This window comes from Cydia fagiglandana, chromosome 23 (genome assembly GCF_963556715.1).
Source record: "Cydia fagiglandana chromosome 23, ilCydFagi1.1, whole genome shotgun sequence".
Classification (NCBI taxonomy): Eukaryota; Metazoa; Arthropoda; class Insecta; order Lepidoptera; family Tortricidae; genus Cydia; species Cydia fagiglandana.
In genome coordinates, this window is record NC_085954.1 from 3,863,534 (window position 1) to 3,889,205 (window position 25,672).

The 25,672-nt window shown below is 38.7% G+C and overlaps 1 protein-coding gene across 1 annotated transcript in view; it reads left to right on the top strand.

Moving 5' to 3' along the window:
- The window catches only part of LOC134675842 (uncharacterized), a 64,065-nt gene that overhangs the window by 11,983 nt on the left and 26,410 nt on the right, over positions 1-25,672 (top strand). The gene's annotated exons all lie outside the window — the stretch shown is intronic.

A 25,672-nucleotide genomic window follows, 5' to 3' on the forward strand; every position in this document is an offset into this window, starting at 1 on the left:
CAAGCAGTCCGTGGCTGATCATAACTTCTTACCAACCTCATTTTTAGATGGTATACTAGGTCAAACTCAAAACATTTAAACGTTTACCAACTTGGCGCCAGGTTGACAACTGTCAAAGGTTTGCATAGATGGCGCCATCATAACTTGCCCCTTTTTCTATGAAATTTGGCTTAAAGACCTGGCATCCAGGGCATAAAATTTAAAAATTTTACACAATTCTTAGGATTGACAGGGCAAGCTACGCTGGCGCCATTCAATGGCATCCAATGGCAGTATTCAGCAGCTAAATACTTGGACCGGCCATCGACTTTCGTGTAATGGTACTTACTCCATTGATGTTTCATAAGATTAATTTGATTTGAGTAAAAGTATAGTTACCATAAATACCATACCGTGCAAACAGATTACAAACTGACTCCTTGATTTCTTGAGTTTTTATCATTAGATAGCAACCTTTTCATGTATTCGCCTGCAGCAATTTCACGGCAAAAATAAAGACATAAACACGTAAGGTTACAATTTTGTTTATCAAGCCTCTCAAGTGTATCGTATTACACTGGAATTTGCTAATATTTGAACAGCTAACTTAACATTCCGTGACTCATACGAACTTGAATGTTTGATCAACATTGATGATCTTATATAATGATAAAATTAATTAGTAGTTATAGGTGAACCAGGATCTATTGAGGGTGCGCCATGTTACGGAAATTTGTTGGTACTAATTTCTAGCAATGGCAACAATTTTAATAATAGACAACATCTACCCTCTATGATAGTTGTCAATATTGACAATGTAAACATTGCTTTGTCTAGTTTCGTGTGAATTATTATTGGACTGCCATAATCATGCCGAAAGTTTTAGATTTTACGGAGAAAAAAGTTGTAAATAGTGTATATAGTTATTTATTGGAAAAAAAAACGTGCGGGAGATAAATTTCTTCCATTAGAAAACATAACGAAATTAGCATCTGAATTGACGGGTAAGTTTCAAACTTATGGACAAATGTCACTATAGTCACGTCGTCACGATTTGGTTGATGTCTTGTAATAATTTGATTTGTGTATTAGGTGTATCGCATGCATCGGTATCACGGATTGCTAGCGAAGGGCGTAAGGGCGAAATTAAATGACCAAACCTAAAAAAAAGAAAACAAAAAAGGAAATAGATTAAAACTCTTGCGTTACTTACTTTACGCTTACTTGACTTTACTTTACGCTATTCATTTTATCTAAATCGAGTCAGCCATTTAAGCGTAATAACCGAAGAAATATCCAAACATCAAACTTCGCACTTATTAACGTTGTCGGAATAAAACAAAAATCATCTGCCAATTTCCATTGTCCCCACTATACAAATTGTTGCTATATAAAATTCAAAACGAGCGCCCTCTTGACAATACTCCCAAAGTTCTGGTTTACCTATACTTAGGACACGTTTCGGATCCGTATTCTTAATTGGGTATTGGAAACCAGATTTCTGACAAGTAGTTAATGATTGAACGTTAAATATCTGCTACTGTTATTAGTAGAGATGCCACGAATATTCGGCAACTATTCGGTATTCGGCCTATTCGGCCACTTTGCCGAATATTCGGTATTCGGCCGAATGTTGTCTACTATTCGGCCGAATACCGAATATCTGTTGCACCTACCTAAAAAGAAAAACTACTCAAAAAAATAACCAAAAAAAAAGGTATATTTCATATATTTAAAACGTATTCTTGGTAAGTAGTTAAATACGAATAAGAAGTTAAATAAGAAGGCACGTTTTTGAGCATTTGTTGATAACATTATATTTTATTTTTATCATGGGTCTGATTTGATTGACTCTAACTACATTCATTAATTCTGTTCAACATAAAAATATATCTTAGAAAACGTGCGTTTTTGGCGAAAAGTTTTCATAATAATTGTTACTCAAAAGGTTCGCATGTCATGCCGAATATTCGGTATTCGGCCGAGAGAGGGGCCGAATATTAGGTATTCGGTATTCGGCCAAATTCACTATTCGGGGCATCTCTACTTATTAGGTACTTTTTAAATGGCCAATAGGTAGTGTAGTATAAGATGTACCTGGCTACTTTCGTTCTAATAAAGTAACTTAGGTCACGTAACACTAACAAAGTTACAAATTCAAATGTGTTTGTGTGAAGTCTCCGATCCACAATACTTACCGACTAGCTTAGGGACCCAAACCCTGTGTAATAATTATATAAGTAAGAGTAAGCTGAGCTGCGACTTCAAAATTCATAATAGTACGAACACGATTCCTATCCAATAGCCAATGCTATACGTCCGCACTATAGGCCCGCGATGTGGGTCAGCGGCGGAATGCGGTCCGGCGGGCCGCGCCCGCGCACCTGCGAGATGCGCGGGGTGCTGCCAACACTACCTGTTTTTTTTTTTTTTAATCGTGGAATTCCACTTCCGTACATTTAAAATTGAAAAAATGTAAACAAATATGGTTGACATGGAACCCTCGAGGCATAAGTATCTAAGCACATCCCTGTATAACCTAATAGGTACTTTTAATTTTAACTCTGTTGTCCGACTCGCACTTGGCCAGTTTTTTTTCTATTCGCTGATCTCGGCTTCCGTAAGTTGATTGTAATGTAATCCTATTGGCTAAAAAACCGTACACATTTTTTTCTTCTAATGTAAATCGTGGGAAATATGGCACGATTGTTAAGCCGACTATACTAGTTTTTTTTAACGAGTAGAATGAAGATTTAAGGACTTATTTAATTTTAACTAGCCTTCAATCTCGACTTCGTCCGTAAGAAGTAAGTACAAACTACCTACTGCATGGCTGCGTCCCTTGGAGTGGCCGGCGTTGGCCCATCGTGTAGAGGAGCCATTAGACAGACTATACAAAGCATTTTACAAACACACCGTCCTTCATTGGCTACTTGTTAGCATGATCATCGATCATTGATCGCGTGTCAGCCAGATCATTATTGCTCTCACCGGCCCAGTTGGTCATGACACAAAAACAGATCTGCGCTGATTCTTGATTTAATCATTCTGTGTGTACAAACAGCAGTCATTGAAACATTCCATCGGCTGTCCCGTACAAACACGTTTTATTTCGTGATTTGATCCATTGCCATAGAAAATAGTTATTTGTTTTACAAGGGGGCAAAGTTGTTGATTAACCGCTCGTGCTAATATTGATACCCGAGCAAGCGAAAGATTCCAAAATTGAATCTTGATTGACTGATCTTCGAAAATGGAATCTTGAGCGTTGCGAGGGTTTCAAAGCACGAGGGTTAAACAAAATTTGCCCCCGAGTGAAACACAAAATTTTTCAACACCAACCCAAAGCAAATATTAAACGTAAAATATCAAACAAAATCAAACCAAATCAAATTCAAATGAATGTTATTAAATATTTATCATCCAAAATCATCATTTAAAAGTCAATTCTACCAGCAAACATAAGAAAACAACTCAAAATTTGCATTTGTTTACTTTGCCTCACATGTGGATAAAATGCAACTTTGCTATCAGTTTTTGAAGTGCAAAGTAAGCCTTTCCGAGCTGGTGTGGTGAAAAAATAACTTACAAGATAGGTATAAGGTAAGGTGGGGAAAACTAACATAGTTTATTTTGCTTTGGGCACAGAATAAATAATAGTATTAGGTACAGAAGACTCACTCTCTAACAAAACGCGTCTGTTACGATCAGCACAGATATGGCCGCTAGGTGGCGACAGCGCCAGAGCGCCACGCGCGGCTTATGGCAAACCTCAAAATTGGGGCTGAACGAATGTACTTTTAGCTACCTGTAGCAAAGCGACAAAATCGCGCAGTGAGCCACGCCTGCTCTGGGCAAGACAAACAGTATGAGGATTCCATGAAAGTGATTGATAGTCTTACCCCACCTTAACTTACCTGGAAATATTCAGAAAATTCAAATTTTCTTTAGGAGGACAACCCTTCGCTCTTATGGCTCCTCTACACGATAGGCCAACGCCGGCCACTCCAAGGGACGCAGCCATGCGGGAGAATGAGATAGCAATATCACTTCCTCCCTCTAACGCATAAATGCGTCCCTTGGAGTGGCCGGCGCTGGCCCATCATGTAGAGGAGCCATTACATTTTTCATAAAAAATTAGCTGCCATTTTTACTGGCAAATTGGGTTTGCTAGACTATATCTCACATCTGTGCCAATATTTTTACCATCCGATGGTATTAAAATGACTGAGTAATTTTGACCGATAAAATGAATTTATTGATATTAAAAAAATCGCGATCGGATAAAATCTCGAATTGTTGCATGGTATGTAGAGTCCTTAACGATTTAAAACGACGCCTGTTTGAAATTTGTTGAGCGGTAAAAAAAAATTAATAAATAATTGGTAAAGTTAGACAAAGAAAAGTCTGCAGCGATTTTGATAGTCTACGCAGTGCAAGTGTTATTTTAAACGTCAAACTTCTATGAAATGATGACGTATAAATAACACTTGCACTGCGTGGGCTATCAAATTCGCTGCCTTTTTTGGTCTAACTTTATCGCTATTGGAAACGCTATATAGAGTTTTCTGTGACTCAATTGCAAAAAACCTAACCCAATTTCCCTTTTGTCCTACACTCCTTTACCGGTTATTTACAATATTACAATGTTTCACAATGATAAGGCCGCATTACCAACCTGTTTGGACAAGGCTGTGCACACACGAGTTTATATACGTCTTATCTGATAAGCTTGAGGCCCGGTTTAAAATGCCTTAGACTTTGCGAAGGTATTTAAAAAAACTCCTCCTTTTTTTTAATATTAAGCAATTTTGTCATCCGGCCTTAATGTTTTTTTTTTTATTATTGATCTAAAGTAATGAAGACAATTGTGCCTAATAGCCAACAGGAGAAAAGTGAAAATCATGCACTTGTCCTGTTCTTAGAGTAATTTATACTAAAATGAGAAAAAGATGACCTAATTATTGGAAACCCTGTTTATCACCTCGATTGTTGATCCAATTTGGGACTATAACCAGGCGTGGGTCACTCCGCGATTTCATCGCTTTGCTACAGGTAGCTAAAAGTGCATCCGTTCGGCCCCAATTTTGGGGTTTGCCATAAGCCGCGCGTGGCGCTGCCGCCACCTAGCGGCCATATCTGTGTTAATCGTCACAGGCGCATTTTGTTAGAGAGTGAGTCTTCTGTACTTAGTACTATTTATTCTGTGCTATAACAATATTTAGCTTGTATTCGTCACTGAGAAATTTAATTTAAAAAATACAAACAAATCATAACAATCTTATCTTAATTATTTCGGGGGCCCTTACGGATACACTTCGACCCATAGGGATCTTTTGTGCAATTGCCCCCTAGAAAAGATCCGTCAACTACTCAAGAGCTTTTCCCACCATATCCATGTGTTGGATGATGGAGCTCATGGGTAGCGTTTTAAAGTCCTTTGGTTCCAGGTATCCTGCTCCAAAGTCCTTCATTCTTTGTCAGGCGTCATCAAGCGTCAATCATAACAATACCCCAAGACACCTTCTTGGAGGTACATCAAGTACCAACATGACGATATAAATCTCAATCAAGTTGGCAGTTGGCACATCGCACCCTTGACCCGGGCCCACAGATTAGTCGCCTTATAAGGAATTCTACGCACGTTGGATACGTGAGTCGGCTTTTAATTGTTTAGTCAGTGGTCGGCCGCCATTTTTACGAGTGGGTGGGTATGCATTTTAGTTGAATGCTGACTTTTAGAGGTTTTGGTATTAAATTGATATAATTTAAGATTACTTACTCAATATCTTGAATACATAAACATTTTATGCGTATCAAATTTTGGTAAATTCGTTGTTTTTCAAGCGGAAGCCATGGGTGCCAAACGACAACTTAAAACCTTTTTTTTTAACAATTATGGCAACTTAAAACCTCACAATAGGCGTTTTTTATAAACTTAAAAACGATATAGTAAGAAGTAAATAGGCATAAATGATCAGAAGAACGGCGCCAACAACCCATAATAAAGTTATGGACAAAAACATGGTGATTCTCATTCTTACAAAAGCAGTTAGAGTTTTTAGGGTTCCGTACCCAAAGGGTAAAACGGGACCCTATTACTAAGACTTCGCTGTCTGTCCGTCCGTCCGTCCGTCTGTCCGTCTGTCTGTCACCAGGCTGTATCTCACGAACCGTGATAGCTAGACAGTTGAAATTTTCACAGATGATGTATTTCTGTTGCCGCTATAACAACAAATACTAAAAACAGAATAAAATAAAGATTTAAATGGGGCTCCCATACAACAAACGTGATTTTTGGCCAAAGTTAAGCAACGTCGGGAGTGGTCAGTACTTGGATGGGTGACCGTTGTCTTTTTGCATTTTTTTCCGTTTTTTTTTTCTTTATGGTACGGAACCCTTCGTGCGCGAGTCCGACTCGCACTTGCCCGGTTTTTTTTTATGTTCTGTCCCATTGAGGCGTTTTTGCAGTAACCAAGTCAAGGCTGTGTTGAACGAATGAGGAAGTACGAGTACAAAATGCCTTTAAGCCGACAGATCCGCCATTTTGACCTTTATTTTTTTTAATTCCGTAAAACGTAATCGTGAATGAATAGAATCTAGCTGTTTATCGATGCTTTGAAAGCCGTTGCAAACAGTGTTGCCAACTTGGCATAATTGATGCCAGATCTGGCATATTTTCACTCGCTTTGGCACCAAAATTTCCCATTTAGCATGTGGCATAATTTTTAGCATAATTTAGTCTAAGCCAAGTTTTCACCAACTTGGCAACAACAATATGCATCATCGCCTTATGTGGTTCATATTTTCATATGAATTTTGACTTTTGTGGGCGGTTGGACATCGACGGACTATATTTATATACATTTTTATAAAATGGCAACTATACTTGGTCAAACAGATCTTGTCAGTAGAAAAAAGCAGCAACTTAAAAAAAATGTAGGCGCGAAGGGTTATCATCCCATAGAAAATTAGAATTTTGCGCCTTTTTCTACTGACAAAGTACGGTGTTTTTTACAAAATATTTTTAGGCAAAATATTATTTTAAGTGTGTATTTTCAAGTAACATTTTAGCATTTTTTTTAGCATTATTCAAAAAACTTTGGCATAATCTAGATATTAGTCTAGCATCTTTTCAAAATCAGAGTTGGCAACACTGGTTGCAAACCAGCAACCAGACGTTTTTTCATTACCTACTGTCTATCAAGTATCAATAGAATATAACGTTAACTTTTTTTTTGAATACCAACGTAGTTAACCACTTAACCAATCTAAAAGGCGAACAAATTGAAAACTGTTTCATCAAATCGGCTTCATAGTGTAGACGTCGAAGCGGCCACGACGTTTAAAAATATCTAAACATGCACTTTATTAACATCTTGATAAAAAAGAAATTTGTTCAGATACGGATATATCTGATTAAGACTGTAGACAGCGAAATAGGTATACAAATGAGTAGATATACATATATGGTCAAGCAAATCTTGTCAGTAGAAAAAGGCGCAAAATTAAAATATTATATGAGACGATATCCCTTCGCCCCTAGATTTTTCAAATTTTTACCGCCTTTTTCTACTGACGAGATCTGTTTGACCAACTTTATTATCAAAACAAAAGACACGTAAAGGCTTCTACAGACATTGGAACAAATGACATGCGTATTCAATTACACAAACGGGTCTACCGCGATATAATTTCATTGTTTTTACCTTTAATTCCGACGTTTCAGCTGAGTTGCACCAGCTGTGGTCACGGGTCACGGAAAGACTGACGTCCCAACAAATGTCAACGGAGATATTAATAAAACAACACTAAACTACTTTATAAAAATGTTCGGGTAGACAAAGAAATTGCAGCTACCCGTTAAAGTTTAATGTTTATTGTCCACCCCGTAGACCCGTTTGTGTAATTGAATATGTGTACAAAACGCGAGAGTTTAAAGTGTTATAAATGACATGCGATTTGGATAATTGCTGGTTTAGTAGGAGCCAGTGGCGTAGCTAGCATGGGTGGCACCCGGTGCGGAAATTGTGGGTGTTATCCCAAAATTCAAAAATTCAATCAAAATTGTAAAATATACTTAAAAGGAGTAATTGTAATTTATAAATTTTAAATAGCCCAGGATTTACTCAATCACTTTCATTTTACATGATTTTACGAATTTTTATAGGTGGCACTACTGATGCTCACGGTCGGGTGTCACACCTAAATGGGTGACACCCGGGGCGGACCGCCCCCCCCCCCCAGCTACGCCACTGGTAGGAGCAACTAATTCAAACGATCTGTCAAATGCAGCAATGTATTGCAAATCGCTTGCGATTATCCGCGACGTTTCGAGAGGCCAAAAAACAGAACATTCTAAGTTAAAATAATTGTAAACAATCTTCAAGGTCAAACTGAGGTTAGTATTGATTGAACATTACAACTTGACATTCGCCAAACACTGTACCTATACCTAAACATAGGTATTTTTATTTTTTAGTGTTCCGCACAAAACTTTGTTCGCGGAACACTTATATTATGCGATCACTTCGGCCTTTGTTTTTGTTTTTACCTCAACTTAATGGGTGAATTGAGGGGCTCATCGAAACCAGTTTAGAGATGAATGTAGGTTTAAATTGGCAATGTTTTGAAATATTAATTGATAGTAAGGTCATGTTAACTATTGCTTCTGTAGAGATGGACTGACGTCAATCTGTTTGGTTCTCAAACTGCACTACCTAAATACCTAAGCCCATATCTTGAATGTCATGGGGACACCATACCGCCAGCCATAAACATAGAACAACAACCCATAAAACCAAAGACAACAGCGGAATTAAAAATGACATCACCTCACGACATGCACGCTCGTATTACTTTAACATTAAGATCGAATTTCGCAAAACAACATTAAAAAAGTTCCCAGAATCTTATCAACATGAAATCAGTGTAAAATAAACCTTAAGTGTTTGTTTTAAAGTTGTGTTTGCAATGGAGTTTGGAAGTTATGGGTGGTTTTTATGAATGGTTTAAGTTGACACGTACGTTTTGTCTGTCTTTTATTTAATAACTGGCTACGAAGGATTCATCCTGAGGTCCCTTATTATTATAGCTGGCTGGCTGAAATATGCTAAAGAAATTCTTTATGGCTCCTCTACACGATGGGCCAACGCCGGCCACTCCAAGGGACGCATTTATTCGTTAGAGGGAGCTAGTGATGTTGCTATCTCATTCTACCGCACGGCTGCGTCCCTTGGAGTGGCCGGCGTTGGCCCATCGTGTAGAGGAGCCATTAGGTGCGTGCGTAGCCTATGGAGTCTGTGCGGAAAGAGAATAGTCATGAAATGTAGGGGAGCCCATACATTCTACCAATTCTACGACTAATTTTTTCCGCACAGACCCTAGTCAGGGTGATTTTGTTACTTCTGACCATATTCTGAGGGGTGAAGGGTTACTCAGAACAACTTTTACTATGGAACCACCCCGAAATCGCGACAAGTACCTGCTGTGCCGTAGAAAACATAGGTATATCAATATTTCTCGTTGTAAAAGATAAACAGGCGATATAGTAGTACAGTACGTATTTACCCGAAACTCCGATAACCAAGATATACCCGAATGGTTACATTCATCAGAAAATCTTCTAAAATTTCATAAAAAATAAACTATACAAATCATTGCCCCATTAAAAAAACAAAAACAAGAAAAGAATGAATAATTCATTAAATGCGCATGCGATCATTAGCTGTGACATTGAGGTATCGCAATGATGTCCGCGAAGTGTGTGACTGTGTGTCATGAGATGAGACTCATGACTCTCATGAGTAAGGTGCAAAATATTATGTTTACAAGATGAATTTAAATAAAACGCTTAAGATCCGGTATTTTTAGGGTTCCGTACCTCAAAAGGAAAAAACGGAACCCTTATAGGATCACTCGTGCGTCTGTCTGTCGATCATCCCCCCGTCCCCTTTATCTCTGAAACTACTCGGTCTCTTCTTCTTCTTTATATTTAAGAGCTGTGCTCTTGTCGGTGGAGCAATCTCCATCTCGTCCGATCCTCTGCCAACTCCTTGACCTTCTGATACGACACGACCTGGACTTTTTCTTTTATTTGGTTTGGTGGTTTGGTGGTTTGGTTGGTTTGGTTTGGTGGTTTGGTTTGGTTGGTTTGGTTTTGGTTTGGTTTTGTTTGGTTTGGTTAACTCGGTCTACATTTTTGAAAAATTGAGTTGACTGTACAAAATAGTATTATACCTATAGATGCCAGGAAAACCTATTAGAAATGTGCAGTCAAGCGTGAGTCGGACTTATGTACGGAACCCTTGGAACGCGAGTCCGACTCGCACATGACCGGTTTTTATTTTTCATTTTTCCTGGTATGACGGAACCTTAAAATTTCATGTAAAGAACCTTGTCAGAATCACAATGTATTCAGTAAACTTAACTACCTTAGTCTGACCACAAGATGATATGTATATAGATCAATCAGCGAAACAAAACGTCGTTAGAGGACAATATTCCATTATTTAACGCTGGCAACACAAGGTTACACGGTTCCACATTTAAATAAAAACAAATGTAAAAACGCCTTGTTTATGGTCTATAATTAGCAGATGCCGTGTTTTGCTTGGCGAGTCGAAGGCTCGGCTTGGGTAATTTTATAAGTTTAAATCTGATTTTTTAAATGTTCAAAAACGCTTAAATAGAGTTAGACCAAGAAAAGTCTCAAGCCATTTTGATAGCCCACGCAGTGCAAGTGTTATTTTTATACGTCATAATTTCATAAAAGTTTGACCTTTACACTTGCACTGCTATCAAAATCGCTGCAGACTTTTCTTGGTCTAACTCTAATAGATCGATAATTGAGCCTGTTGAGGTTACTAAAAAGCCAAGTCGCCCCGCAATCGCAATCGTGAAAAAAGACCAAAATTCTGACATGCCAGGGGAAATCTTGACACGTCAGATACTTTTCTGATATGCACAGACAGACACTTGTCTGTCTGAAAAAGTGGACATTAGGCCACAGATTATAATTATAATAGTTATTAGGCTCAGTGGCGTAGCTAGGGGGGGGGGGGGGCGGCGGGGGCGGTCCGCCCCGGGCGTCACCCATTTAGGGGTGACACCCGACCGTGAACATCAGTAGTGCCACTTATAAAAATTCGTAAAATGAAAGCGATGGAGTAAATCCTGAGCTTTTTAAGAAAAATTACAATTACTCTTTATTTTACAATTTTGATTGAATTTTGGGGTGACACCCACAATTTCCGCACCGAGTGCCACCCATGCTAGCTATGCCACTGATTAGGCTCCTTTCTAGAAAAGTGCAAAGATGTGGAGATCTCGACACACTGGTAATTCTCAAGAACTCGACTCGCCCTCGCGCATCAACTACGACTCGGCCAGTGGCTATTGTTTAATGATGGCCGACTTTGACAAATAGTTGTAAACTACGTACATAACTACCTAGTAACGGATCCTTGAACCTGACGGATGTTTATTCAGAGACACTGACTGTTTTTTTCCCTCGAAAAAAAAAGTTTTCGGATGAGTAACTTCACGATTGATCCGATTGAGGGAGAAGCATTGTAATTTTGGGAAGTATTATGTAAACAGATTTAAAGAGGTCTATAACGAAAAAGTTGATAGACTCCGTCTAAGCTAACTTTGCACTGACTTGAATAAAACAATCAAGTCATATTTTCATAGAAATTTTACATTAATTAGCTCTTCACATGGCGAACTCCCGCAGTGGGAATGTCTATTGGCAATTAAAAAAAAAACAGTTTTTTTCCACTAACTCAAAAATGATGTATATAGAAGTGTTATGACATTGCCACACTTTGTCATTGCAAATGCCGTGTGAGTTAGGTCCGAGTCTAGTAGTATCACATAACATCTGATGAGTCAAGTTACTGTGTTTGTTGTATCAATACAATGGTGGAATCCAAAGTATTTTACTACTAGTTCTAGTAACTTCCACTTTCGGTTATATTGGCAATCAGTGTCACCATTTAACCTATAAAAGTAGGCTCGGCATGTCGAATACCGCGAAGCCCCGCAAATGTCAAGGTCGGTAAGGTAAATGGTTAAACAATTACCTTGCATAAGTTTAATTACGGTGACGATGACGCCATCTTTGTAACAGACGCCACAGACTAGGCAACTGTTGCATCGCGCCATTGTAAAATAGTTGGGAAAGATTAAACGCATAGATAAGTAATATGAGATCTTGTATTTTTTTTATCTGTATGTTGTAAAGTTATGAGCAGTCTTTTTCAATAGAAAAACGCGCGAAATTTAAAATCTGTATCGAAGATCGATTCTGCGCGTATTATATTCTTGAAAATAGGCTCCTTTTTCGTACTGACAAAGCTGGCTTGCCAGAGTCAGTTTGACAAGAGTCGCTTGTCAATGCAGCATAGACAGAGAGAATCATACTATATTTTACTTATGCTAATATTATAACCTAACTTTTACCCGATTTATTTTGTTTGAAGTATGTGTGGAAGGAATAAAGCTTTTTTATTATTTATTCATATTATAACCGCAAAATACCCTGCGGACGGACAGACGGACATCGGACATGGCGGGACGCCATTATGCCGACTCTTAAAAGACGCTAACTAGTAGGTATGTCTCTCACAAGAATTTCCCACATTCGCGTGTCAATAAAGTGTGAACATCGAAAGTAACAAGAAAAAATAATTTATATAACTTTCTACCAAGTTTTTTCACAATAATTTTAGTTGTTCTCAACTTAATCAATTAAAAATGGCCTTCGCCGGTCCATAATTGGCGAACGCTTGTAATTTACTCGAGCACTGGACGTTTTAATTACTGCATTCAATGCATTTATTGATTGATTTTTTTGCGTAGTTGTAACTGACTACTTTTCAGTGTCATGGAAATATCCAATTAAAGTAATATATGATCATTAAGTCAAGAGGACGCTGTTATTCTCATGTATAGGGTGACAATTCGTAAGTTCTGCCATCTTGTGGGCTACATCGGAAGCATAAACGACACCTCGCGCCAAAAATCTGATGGCTCCTATGCTGCCCCCTATAGTTCATGCACGGAGCCTATAGAGTAACTCGCGAAAAGTAATCCAAAAAAAAATCGTGTATTTTTGAACTTACCGTGCGGTATGGTATGTTTGTTGATAAATAAGTTTTTGGCAAAAATTTCATTTTTGGTACAAGCTTTTATCCCCGACTGTACTTTATTTTCCACAGGCAACTAATACTCATCAAGACAATTCTAAAAACCCCAAACACAATTAGGTTTCGTTGTTTTATCACATAGTTCCTATGGCCACCTCCGGTCTCCATCATCAGATCAGTTCGATGACACCATAATATTGCATTGTCACCCGACTTACGTATGTATGCAAAATTTCAGCTCAATCGGAAACCGGGAAGTGGAACAAATTTAACTTGCAAGATTTGATTACAGGCCGACAGACAACGGTCAGGTGAAACTAAATAAAAACTTGTAAAAATAGATTTTTTGATAAGTACTTACATCTAAGTCAATTAGCTTCTGACTCCTGATTGACTTATAACCTTAAATAAACTTTATGAAACATTTGAATATAAAATTACCTAAGCAATTAAACGTGACACTACTGACTGCAATGTTGCCAATGTCAACAAAACGGCCCACTTTACATCTAATCTCCTGACATTAACTTCCTTTTGCTTCTGCGCGTTGCTTCAATTACCAATATTGCCCTTGTCATCAGAATGGCCTATCTTACCTACCTTTAAACTAAGTCGCTAGGGACCAAACTAACTTTGCATGGCACTTACAATGACAAAGTGTGGCAACGGCATCATTAAGGTCAAATTTCTCCGAAAATATGTCGTTTATAATGAGATAATGGCACTTCTTTTCTGTTACGCTACGTCTTACGTAGGCGAACAACGCGCGAACGCGGCGCGGCGCGGCGCGGCGAAAGCGGCCGCCGCCGCGCCGCGCCGCCTGACATTCGCGTGCAAATCGCGCCGCACCGCGTTCGCAACGAGATCGCTTACGTAGGACACTTCTATGGGCATCAAAGGATTGATTTCGCCGCGCCGCGCCGCGCCGCGTTCGCGCGTTGTTCGCCTACGTAAGACGTAGCGTTAAAGTCGGTGCATAGTTAGCTTAGACGGATTATTATTATCAGATACGGTCTGGTTGAAGGCTTGCCTGCATCAAAGACATATGTAACTTCGTATAAGATGAATGAAGTCTAAGAAAAAAACGTGCCCCGGAAATCAAGAAAAAGTCATTCTCGGATAGATGGCGCACACACCTTTGGCCTATGCTCGGCTAGATGGCGTGGCGACACCGTTTCATATTTAACAATTTTAACACATATATATCAGTGAATGAACCTGGGTCAAAATTATATAAAAATAATTCACTGCTGTCTTCCGTAGGATGCCAACAGGGAGACCCCTTAGGTCCGGCTCTGTTTAGCTTGGCAATTCAACCGATCATCGAAAGTCTAAATTGTAGCTTTAATGTTTGGTATTTGGATGACGGCACCCTGGGTGGTGATGCCGAAGTGGTACTAAACGATCTTCAAACTCTTTCCGAGAAATTTTCTCAAATAGGCCTCGAGTTTAATTTTTCAAAATGCGAAATATTCTTCCCAGACGAATATATTCAAAAAGACATAGCCCTATCGCAATTCCGTGCAATAGCACCAAACATAAAAAGTATAGACAGCACTTCGCTTCACCTCCTTGGATCACCCGTCCTGGATGAATCTTTTCCGGCATTTGTCAATCAAAATTATCAAAATTTTATTTCGTTTTCAGACCGCTTGCGCCAAATCAATGTTCACATGGCTTACACTTTAATTAAATACTGCCTTTTCGTTCCAAAATTTACATATGCCCTTCGTTGCAGCCATCTTTGGATGTACCCCGACCTTTTAGAAAAACTTGATGATGTAATTAAAACCACCCTTGCATCAGTCATAAATATTGATTTGGACTACAACCAATGGTCCCAAGCCTCCCTACCTATTAGACACGGAGGTAAAGGGATCCGCAAAATTTCGATCATATCTCTTCCTGCATTTCTTTCATCAATTCACAGCACCCAAAATTTAGTTGCCAAAATTCTAAAAAATCCTCCTGATCTCAAAATTTCCTTTGCCACTGATGCGATAGATTTTTGGAGGGCGAACTGCCCCAACACTGACCTGCCTACGACCCCCTGCTCGCAACGACAATGGGATGAGCCGCTCTGCGCTCTGGTACGGGATCACCTGCACGAAACGTTCACCAGTCCCGTGGAGCGTGCTCGTCTCCTTGCTTGTTCCGAGTGGGAGTCGGGGGCGTGGTTACACGCTTTACCCTCCAAAAATCTTGGCACTCTTCTCAGCAATGAGACATTTAGGTTATCGGTGGCACTGCGACTCGGTGCAGTCTGTGTCGCCCCGCACACATGCCACTGTGGTTCCACCGTCACTGGTAGGGGCCTGCACGGTCTGTCTTGCAGCAGGAGCGCGGGCCGCATCACACGCCACGCCAGCATCAATGACATTCTGCGCCGGGCCTTTACCAGTGCCGGAGCACCAGCCGTCCTGGAACCCACAGGCCTGACCAGGGACGACGGCAAAAGGCCCGACGGGATGACTTTGGTTCCCTGGAGGCTGGGCCGGCCCCTAGTGTGGGACGCCACGTGCGTCGACACAATGGCGCAGTCCCACCTCCCGGGAACCTCGACCAAGGCCGGGACGGCCGCCGCAACGGCCGAGCACCTCAAACGGCGCAAATATGCAGCCATTGATTCTGGTTGCATGTTTGAGCCGTTTGGGGTGGAAACCCTCGGGCCTTGGGGACCCGGGGCACACCAAATATTTAGGGAGCTGGCGAAGCGTCTTAATGATGCTACGGGTGACCAGAGGGCTGGGTACTTCCTTGCCCAACGAATTGGCATTGCCATTCAGCGCGGCAATGCCACCAGCCTTCTGGGCACCCTACCATCCGGCGCCGAGCTAGCTCCCATTTTTTATCTGTAAATATGTGTATATAGTTGTTAGAGTTTAGTTTTAGTTTTAATTTTAATTTTTAGTTTAATTATTTTGTTAATTCTTTTATTTTTGCTACCTCAATAAATAAGTATTATTTTATTATTATATTCATTTTTTTGATAATTTTATACGTGTTTATTTTGAGTTATTGTCGTGCGTCGATAGATGGCAGTAAATTTACAGTGACTACAACATTTACTATGACAGGACCCCTCTATACTATCTATTATTTTTGCCTGCATCAATCCATTTGTAATATGTTAGGTTCATATTATGGAATTTAAACTCAGTTATATTCTATTATATTATAAAATCACTACGCAACTTTTTACCAACCGCCAGAGATGGTAGACCAATTTTTACCCGACTGCGCGACGAAAAGGGGGGTAATGTGTTTATTAGTTATTTCCTTCTTCTTCTGTGCTGTGCTACAAAGGTTTGGCAATGCTATTGTGCGCGTGAGTTGAATCGATGGCAACCCGGCCGGTTGAGAATAGGGCTGCAATTCTAAATTTAAATGATCAATTATACAGACGTCATTTGGTACTAGGGTTGCCAACTTTTTTTTGGTGGAATATAGTATTTTCCAGAATAAGGCATCTAAAATATAGTACATTTCAAAAAAATATAGTACTTTTAGATAAAATACTAAACATGAGTGTAATATATGTTTAATCGGAAATATAGTATTTTAGCGTACTATATATTTTTCCAAAGGTATATAGTACAGAGAGCCAAAATATAGTACAATTATTGTACTATATAATATAGTACGGTTGGCAACCCTATTTGGTACTGTTCACAAATACGTTTTTATTAAGATAGAGTGGAAGTTGGCTATATAAGTATATACATAGACTAAAAGAAAATATCTAGAGTTAGACTAAGAAAAGTTTGCAGCGATTTTGATACGCCACGCAGTGCAAGTGTCATTTATACGTCATAATTTTATAGAAGTTTGACGTTTAAAATAACACTTGCACTGCGTGGGCTATCAAAATCGCTGCAGACGTTTCTTGGCCTAACTCTCTAAGTAAAGAAAGAGTTGTAACTCCATACATCAGTACGGTTACCATCAGTTGGTCACTGACATAAACGCCGTCGAGAACGTAATTTACTTTCTACTTATACATCTCGCTCGCACTCGCATATTAGTGCAAACGGGATGTATAGAAAGTAAATTACGTTCTCGAAGGCGTTTATGTCAGTGACAAACTGATGGTAACCGTACAGTTATCTTACCAAAACGCGCGTTATTTCGTAGTAGACATCTAACGTCAATGAGTGGAACTACTTATATTACTCTTTCTCTACTTATATTACTCTATGCTTTTAATTATTGTCGGCCTACTCGCAACCCTATATTCTGCACATTTTGTTAGTTTTGACCATGAATCTAGAATATACCTGGATCTGGCATGAGTGGTGGGGGTAACTGACAGAACGGGATAGTCTTATGTATCTTTCAGTAGGAGTAGCAGCGAAAGAGGTATTATTGTTTTTCCTTGTCACAGTCTCACATTTTATTTGTTCCCCACCTTTTTTTTAGTATGGATAATGGTGGGCAACAAATGAATTCGACCAATCACAGTGTCGCATTTGCGTATGTTTTGTCCCTCACCGAGGCACGCGTATACCACTTCTATACGATCCTACCTTCTATGGTTTTGACGCACGCGCATGCTTTTGACAGCCGCGAGAGACCGCTCAGCTGCGCTTGAGTAACGTGGCGTGGCGTGGCCCTAATTCATTGAGCTCTAGTCATTTGAATAAAAACCACGTGGGTTGGGTAATATAACAATAGTGGTTGCTTTGGGTAAAATTTAGTCACAATGGCCTTTTGGCGCCTGTGCACTGTAGGTACAGTCATGCACTTATCCTAAAGGCTCCTCTACACGATGGGCCAGCGCCGGCCACTCCAAGGGACGCATTTATGCGTTAGAGGGAGCAAGTGATATTGCTAGCTCATTCCACCGCATGGCTGCGTCCCTTGAGGCTCCTCTTCACGTTGGGCCAACGCCAACGAGGGACGCAGCTATGCGGTAGAATGATATAGCAATATCACTTGCTCCCTCTAACGCATAAATGCGTCCCTCGTTGGCGTTGGCGTTGGCCCAACGTGAAGAGGAGCCTTTGGAGTGGCCGGTGCTGGCCCATCGTGTAGAGGAGCCCTAATATCTCCCACAATGGATCTCGCAAAAAATTTGACAAGGTCTTAGGTTTGGATTGGACCAAGCTGTGGAATGCCAACATGAATGTCAAATTTCTATGAAAATATGAGTTTTTAATGACACTTCCCCACTTTGTTCCGTTGAAATCGGTGCAAAGATGGTATAGTATGCATAAACAATAGTGGGTCTTCGGGTCAAATTTTGTCACAATGGCCTTTTGGCGCCTGCACTGTAATTTTTTTTTATATTGGGGACATCTTACAACACAGATCAACCTAGCCCCAAACTAAGCAAAGCTTGTACTATGGGTGCTATGCGACGACATACATACTTATATAGATAAATACATACTTATATACATAGATAACACCCATGACTCAGGAACAAAATAAATATTAGTGTTCATCACACAAATAAATGCCCTTACTGGGATTCGAACCCAGGACCATCGGCTTCGCAGGCAGGGTCACTAGTGTCACTACCCACTAGGCCAGATCGGTCGTCATGAAGACGTAATGGAGAGTCAGACCAGTTAATGGAGTTGGTGACTGTCAAAGGTTTTTATAATAGATGGCGCCAGCTCAGGATTTACCGGTCTCTAGATCTATGAGATTTGGTTTAAATACCAGCCATACAATTCCAGAAAAGATCATCAGCTCTACATTCCTAGGCAAATATAAGTTAAATTGAGAAAAATAGGTAAAATTAGACCAAGAAAAGTCTGCAACGATTTTGATAGCATACCCTGTACAACTGTTATTTAATACGTCATATTTTCATAGAAGTATGACGATTAAAATAACACTTGCACAGCGTGTGCTATGAAAATCATTGCAGACTTTTCTTGGTCTAACTCTGCCTACTAATTGTAAGAAATAACCTAGACCTACAGTTCGTTTTTTTTAGCATTAGAAAGAACTCCGCAGAAGCAAGCGTGCAGTTTCTATCAGGCTCGTTAATTGTTAATAATTATTGAATTATCTAATGTAGCATGGTCAATACATATAATTTACTTCAAATTGTTACCGCTAAAAGTGCCAGATTTAGAACCACAAGCGAACTTCTGCGAAGTTCTTTCTAATGCTAAAAAAAACGAACTATAGACATAACTACAAGTACACAATGCAGTGTTTATAAGATACAGCCGTTTGTCTAGCCGTATTATGACATACATAAAATAAAAAACCGGTTGGAAAGCAGGCCGGTTCGCACGCGCCCGAAAAAACGCAAAAAATTCGCCATTCGTTACTGGGTCACTTTATTATTAGCGCAACTTGTTTTGATTATATATACTCATACTCACTTTCTTGTGTCTATCGAGTGTAAATTACTTTTCACCACACCAGCTCGGAAAGGCTTACTTTGCACTTCAAGAACTGATAGCAAAGTTGCATTTTATTCACATGGGAGGCAAAGTAATCAAATGCAAATTTTGAGTTGTTTTCTTATGTTGGCTGGTAGAATTGCCTTTTAAATGATGATTATGGGTGATAAATATTTAATAACATTCATTTGGATTTGATTTGTTTTGATTTTGTTTGATATTTTACATTTAATATTTGGCTCGGGTTGGTGTGGTGAAAAATTTTGTGTTTCACTCGGGGGCAAATTTTGTTTAACCCTCGTGCTTTAAAACCCTCGCAACGCTCAAGATTCCATTTTTCGAACCACTCGCTACGCTCGTGGTTCAATTTTAAACAAAATTTGCCCCCGAGTGAAACACAAAATTTTTCACCACACCAACCCGAAGCAAATATTAAATGTAAAATATCAAACAAAATCAAACCAAATCAAATCCAAATGAATGTTATTAAATATTTATCATCCAAAATCATCATTTAAAAGTCAATTCTACCAGCAAACATAAGAAAACAACTCAAAATTTTCATTTGATTACTTTGCCTCACATGTGGATAAAATGCAACTTTGCTATTCGTTTTTGAAGTGCAAAGTAATTCTTTCCGAGCTGGTGTGGTGAAAATAACTATTTCACATCACCAATTCGAGAAAGGGCTTTCTTCCCTGCTAGGAGGGATCAAAGTAACACTTTTCTGTTCTAGCACACTAATATTTTTACATTTTATTGCACATTATTTTTTTAGCTTAAATAATCTGTTTAAGCATCATAATTCCCTCATAGGAGATGTGAAAAGCAGTATGTATGTATGTATGTATGTGTCACACGGTATCAAAATTATTTCGTCTTGGGCGTTAACACTGAATCCAATCCATCATTACGCTCAGGATTCTACTTTAGAATACCGAATATGTAAAATAAACATTTTGTTACCTAATCGTTAAGTCGTGTAACATTGTTATTATTGTAAAGTACCAACATTAAAAAAAACCGGACAAGTGCGAGTGACTCGCGCACGAAGGATTCCGTACCATAATGCAAAAAAAAGGGAAAAAAAAAAACGGTCACCCATCCAAGTATTGACCCCGCCCGACGTTGCTTAACTTCGGTCAAAAATCACGTTTGATGTATGGGAGCCTCTTATCTTTATTTTATTCTGTTTTTAGTATTTGTTGTTATAGGGGCAACAGAAATACATCATCTGTGAAAATTTCAACTGTCTAGCTATCACGGTTCGTGAGATACAGCCTGGTGACAGACGGACGGACGGACAGCAGAGTCTTAGTAATAGGGTCCCGTTTTATCCTTTGGGTACAGAACCCTAAAAAGTAATCACTATGCCCGTGAGAATTCGCAACTTTTTTCTTTTTACACCAGTGATCTCATCTCAAGGCAGTGTTGCCAGCATTCCTCGTAATTGTCGCTTAATTGTTGCCAACAGTTTCTAATTAACACTTCACTCGTGTAAACTGTTTTAAAGTCATTAAGAGGGGTGATTGACATTTTTGATGTTTCTTTGTATTTGTTTTTACCCGGCTAAGGTTTTGTGAGTTTTGTATTTTAACTAATGTTTTTTTAGGGTTCCGTACCCAAAAGGTAAAACGAGACCCTATTACTAAGACTTCGCTATCCGTCCGTCCGTCCGTCTGTCTGTCACCAGGCTGTATCTCACGAACAGTGATAGCTAGACAGTTGAAATTTTCACAGATGATGTATTTCTGTTGCCGCTATAACAACAAATACTAAAAACAGAATAAAATAAAGATTTAAATGGGGCTCCCATACAACAAACGTGATTTTTGACCAAAGTTAAGCAACGTCGGGCGTGGTCAGTACTTGGATGGGTGACCGTTTTTTTTTTGCATTTTTTTTCCGTTTTTTTTATTATGGTACGGAACCCTTCGTGCGCGAGTCCGACTCGCACTTGTTTTAGTATGTACATGACATATCGCATTGTATAGTTTGTCAAAGGACTAGCATTTCAAACATAGACAGAGAGAATCATGCTATCTTTGTCTTACACTAGTACTAGCAATACTAGCATCCAAAAGAAAACGATGAGTTTGAGTATAGTTTTTTGTTCTTGTTTACTGACAAACTTGGTTTGACCAACTATATAATTTATTGTAAGGCATCTGATCATTTATTGTGAGGCATTTGACATCACACACTAACAGTTACAGCATTTATACGTATTAGAGTAAAAGCATTTATAGGTGTCGCTGTCGTAATACTTATTACACATTTTAATTTATCTATATGTTGTTTTAATGATTATAATAAAATTGGAAAGTTAAGTCTTGAATAACAGATTGCATATGGAAACACTAAATCTTTTATCCATTAATTATGCAAAACTGTATTATAATTAGTTCAATCTAGAAACGGAAGTTAATATTGAATATGCAAAGTTTAACAAAAACAGAAAACCGCACTGAAAAGTAACGATCTCCGGTCAGCTATCTTTATTATTGTAATATCAACATACACATATTTGTACGACAATTTACCTCCACTATACATACTGTATCTTTAGGTATTTAAATAAAATTAAACAAAATCTACCCTCCAATGGCTCCATGGGTCCAATGGGTTGAGGATAGATGAAAACATAACATGATCAAATAATGCAGGTTAAAGTCATGTCAGGTCAGTCAGGTTTTGTATTTGGTTGGTTAACCAATAAATGTTATAACTACCCGAAAATTTACAAATTATTTGTTTACTTCTATTTAAATACGTAAAGATACAGAGTATTAGCTATTTACTATCTGTGGAAAAGCAGCCGGATGTCAGCTATGTATGTTTATATGTTTTGTGTGTTTATGTTTTATTGTAATACCAACTTACAAATACAAACATCTACTACATTTGTACAACGGTTTACCTCCACTAGCTATTACTATTTACTTATCTGTGGAAATGCAGACGTTCCACAGAGAAAGCCTGACCTAACAATCGGTGTCAAAGGTGAAATCATGACAATCCATATTAAGCCTTATTAGCAAGCAGTTTAGAATGTGTTTCCTTTGTAGACACGTGTTTATGTGGTCGTTTTACCTGTCGACAGGATTCCAATGTTTAGACACGGAGTGAAACCTTTGCCACCATTTTCATCAAAGTGTTACTAACTTTTTTTTAATAATGGTTTTTTTTTTATATGTATGAGAAACATCGACTTTTTTAGTCATCTTGTTTAAAAATGTCGAGACCGATGTTTTCAGCTCTATATATGTAGGTTTAGGTATACCACAACTGAGATGAAAAGCCACGATTTACCACCATACACATTAAGGGGCCCACTGATTAACAGTCCGCCGGACAGTATCGGCCTGTCAGTTAGAACAAAATTTTGACAGTTCCGAACAACTGACAGGCCGATACCGTCCGGCGGACTGTTAATCAGTGGGCCCCTTTATGAAAGGTTAACGTTACCCTGAAATTACTCTGTCCATAGTGTCCATGCCTTTTTGGTGATGGCTTTATTTATACGTATAGTCTTACGTTTTTTGTGCCTAAATTAGTACTTTAAAAACACCGACATCAGACACATCAGGCTTCACATGCGCCTACGCAGTTCATTCACTGTCGCGGCAGCTTAAGGCTAAGCGCCCAGTTAAGCAATTATGTTTTAATTAAAACAGTATCCCTAGTAATTAAATATTTCAATCGATAGCGTGACGTACGCGTTTGCGTTAACTGTCATTTTGTATGGGATTTAGAGTTTCCAAATCGTCCCGCTTGGTGCGCTGTTCTAAATTCCGTACAAAAATAGACATAAAGCAAACGCGCACGCACGTCACTTTATCGAATGAAATTTACACTAGAGGCTCAGGCCTATAACCGCGAACATCGAAGTTCGCAAATTGCGGGCATTTTTCTCTGTCACTCTAATTACGCCTTCACCGGAGTAAAAGAGAAAGATCCCCGCAATTTGCGAATTTCAGTTTTCGCGGTAGCCCCTCATAGCAATGGCAAATATCTAATTAAATCCCTTTTATGTTTCGTTTCTTTGCGAAGTTTAAAAATTACATGCGCTGATATGTTTGAAGTCGGTGCCAGGCCAATTTTGTAATTACCTTCTTAATGAACACACGGCAGATAATTTTGAATGCGTCATGTAGAGATACATACATTTGTAGAGCATAAATTGTTTTCCATCCTATTTTCTCAGAAACGTTCGTATTTGTCATGCTTGTTCAGTCAACCTCAGTACTTTTTGTACCGAAACTGACTGAAATAGCAAGACACGTTCGTATGTTTCCGTGAAAAAACGATGGAAAATAATTTTTCTCAAAAATGGACGGCAAAGTCGACTTAGCCGTCTAAAAAATAGGTCGCGAAGCGCGTAGTTTATGGTCAGTCAAAAATTAAAAAGTTAAAAACATTGCAGTCTCGATTTTGGGACTGCAATGTTGCATACAAATTCCATTATTTGTCGAGTTCCAAACTTTTTAAAAGTTGAAATGACCCAAGGCCCCTACCTTTATTGTTCTATTTGACGGCGCAGCAACTAGTATCATTTCTCTCTCCTCGCTCTTTTAAAATGCCATTTGTCAAAAAAGGACAACTATACTGTTGACAAGATGGACTTCAAATCCAAGTGGCCCCTTTTTAGGCGACCCAGGTTGTGCATGTGTGCGTAAAAACGTATATGTGTGCTCTTTTAGGGATGTGAAAAGTCGATTTTAATCATGTTATATATCGATAAACGCTACACAGCGGAACGAAATAGCGATTAATTGAAGCTTCAATATCTTCGTTAAACATAAACATAATTGAAATGCTAATAGATAATGAATATATTATAATGTAATAAAATAATTCAATTATTGCGGACCACCTACTTTAATAGGTATTTATGTATTTTAATTAAATATCTGAACTTTCCCTTGGTTCTCTCCTGGGGCGTGACTACAAAATTGTGATCTGATAACCACAATAAAGAAAAAAAGCGTTTTTGTTCATTTTAGGTATTGTTAAACCTTTGAAGTAAAATTAAAATTGCAAGAAATGTCGGTAGTTTATCGATATGACTTTATCGACATGGATACAGCAAAGTGGGTCGCTTTGTTAATCGTACACTAAACAAAAAGTGGTCCCACTGACAGCTCGCTTGGAAGGCATCTGTATATATTCTTATATCTATGAAATGACCATATCAAATGAAGGCATAGGCCCATTAAACAGCCAAACAGATGATTAGTAGCGCGACTATTTAGATGTCTCAAATAGGTTGGCGTATTTATGGCAGAAAAATACACTTCTATTTTTTTATTAAAAAAATAAAAAGGCGGCAAGGGCTTTTTTCTGTCAAAATATATATGTAAGAACGTTGCTTTTGTAAAATATTTCTATGATATTTATATTTCTTGCACCATTTTTGAGAAAAGCACTATATATGACTCGGCTGGAAGGCTACTTGCTGGCTTCGGATTCAATTAAACGGACTCCCAAGGTCGTCCGTTTAAAACGAATCCTCAGCCTGCAAGTAGCTACTTCCGAGCCTCGACAATAATGTACTATTGCACTACATCGGTAATAATGTAGAGATATTCTGTAGACAGTGTAGTACGGCTACCACCAGTTTTGACATTGACATATTAGCTCGTGTTAACGTAAATTACTTTCTATACATCTCGCTTGCACTAATATGCGAGTACGAGCGAGATGCATAGAAAGTAAGTTACTAAGATGTGAGTGAATATGTCAATGTCAAAACTGGTGGTAGTGGCAGTGGCATATACCCCTTAAGAGTTTCGCATAAAAATTAGTATTGAGTATGAATGGCGCTTGTGTGCAAATCACTTGAAAGTTAACTTATGTTATGGTTGAGCTCTGAATATAGGTTACGGTTAGTGCGATCCACTACAATGAGCATTCTTGCATAATATAGCATACATGTATCTCTTTATGCACTTTTCTGACCTACTTTAAGTTATGTAGTTTTTGTTATTTAATCATATCGATTTTCACCTTGGGTGTAGGGAGTGTCATTAAAAACGCCATATTTTCTTAATAATAATTAATTTGACATTTGGTAACGCACTTTCGATATCAATTTGAAGTTTTCTGATATCTGTTAAGCCGACCACTGACTAACAGGCCGCCGGACGATATCGGCCTGTCAGTTAGAACAAAAAT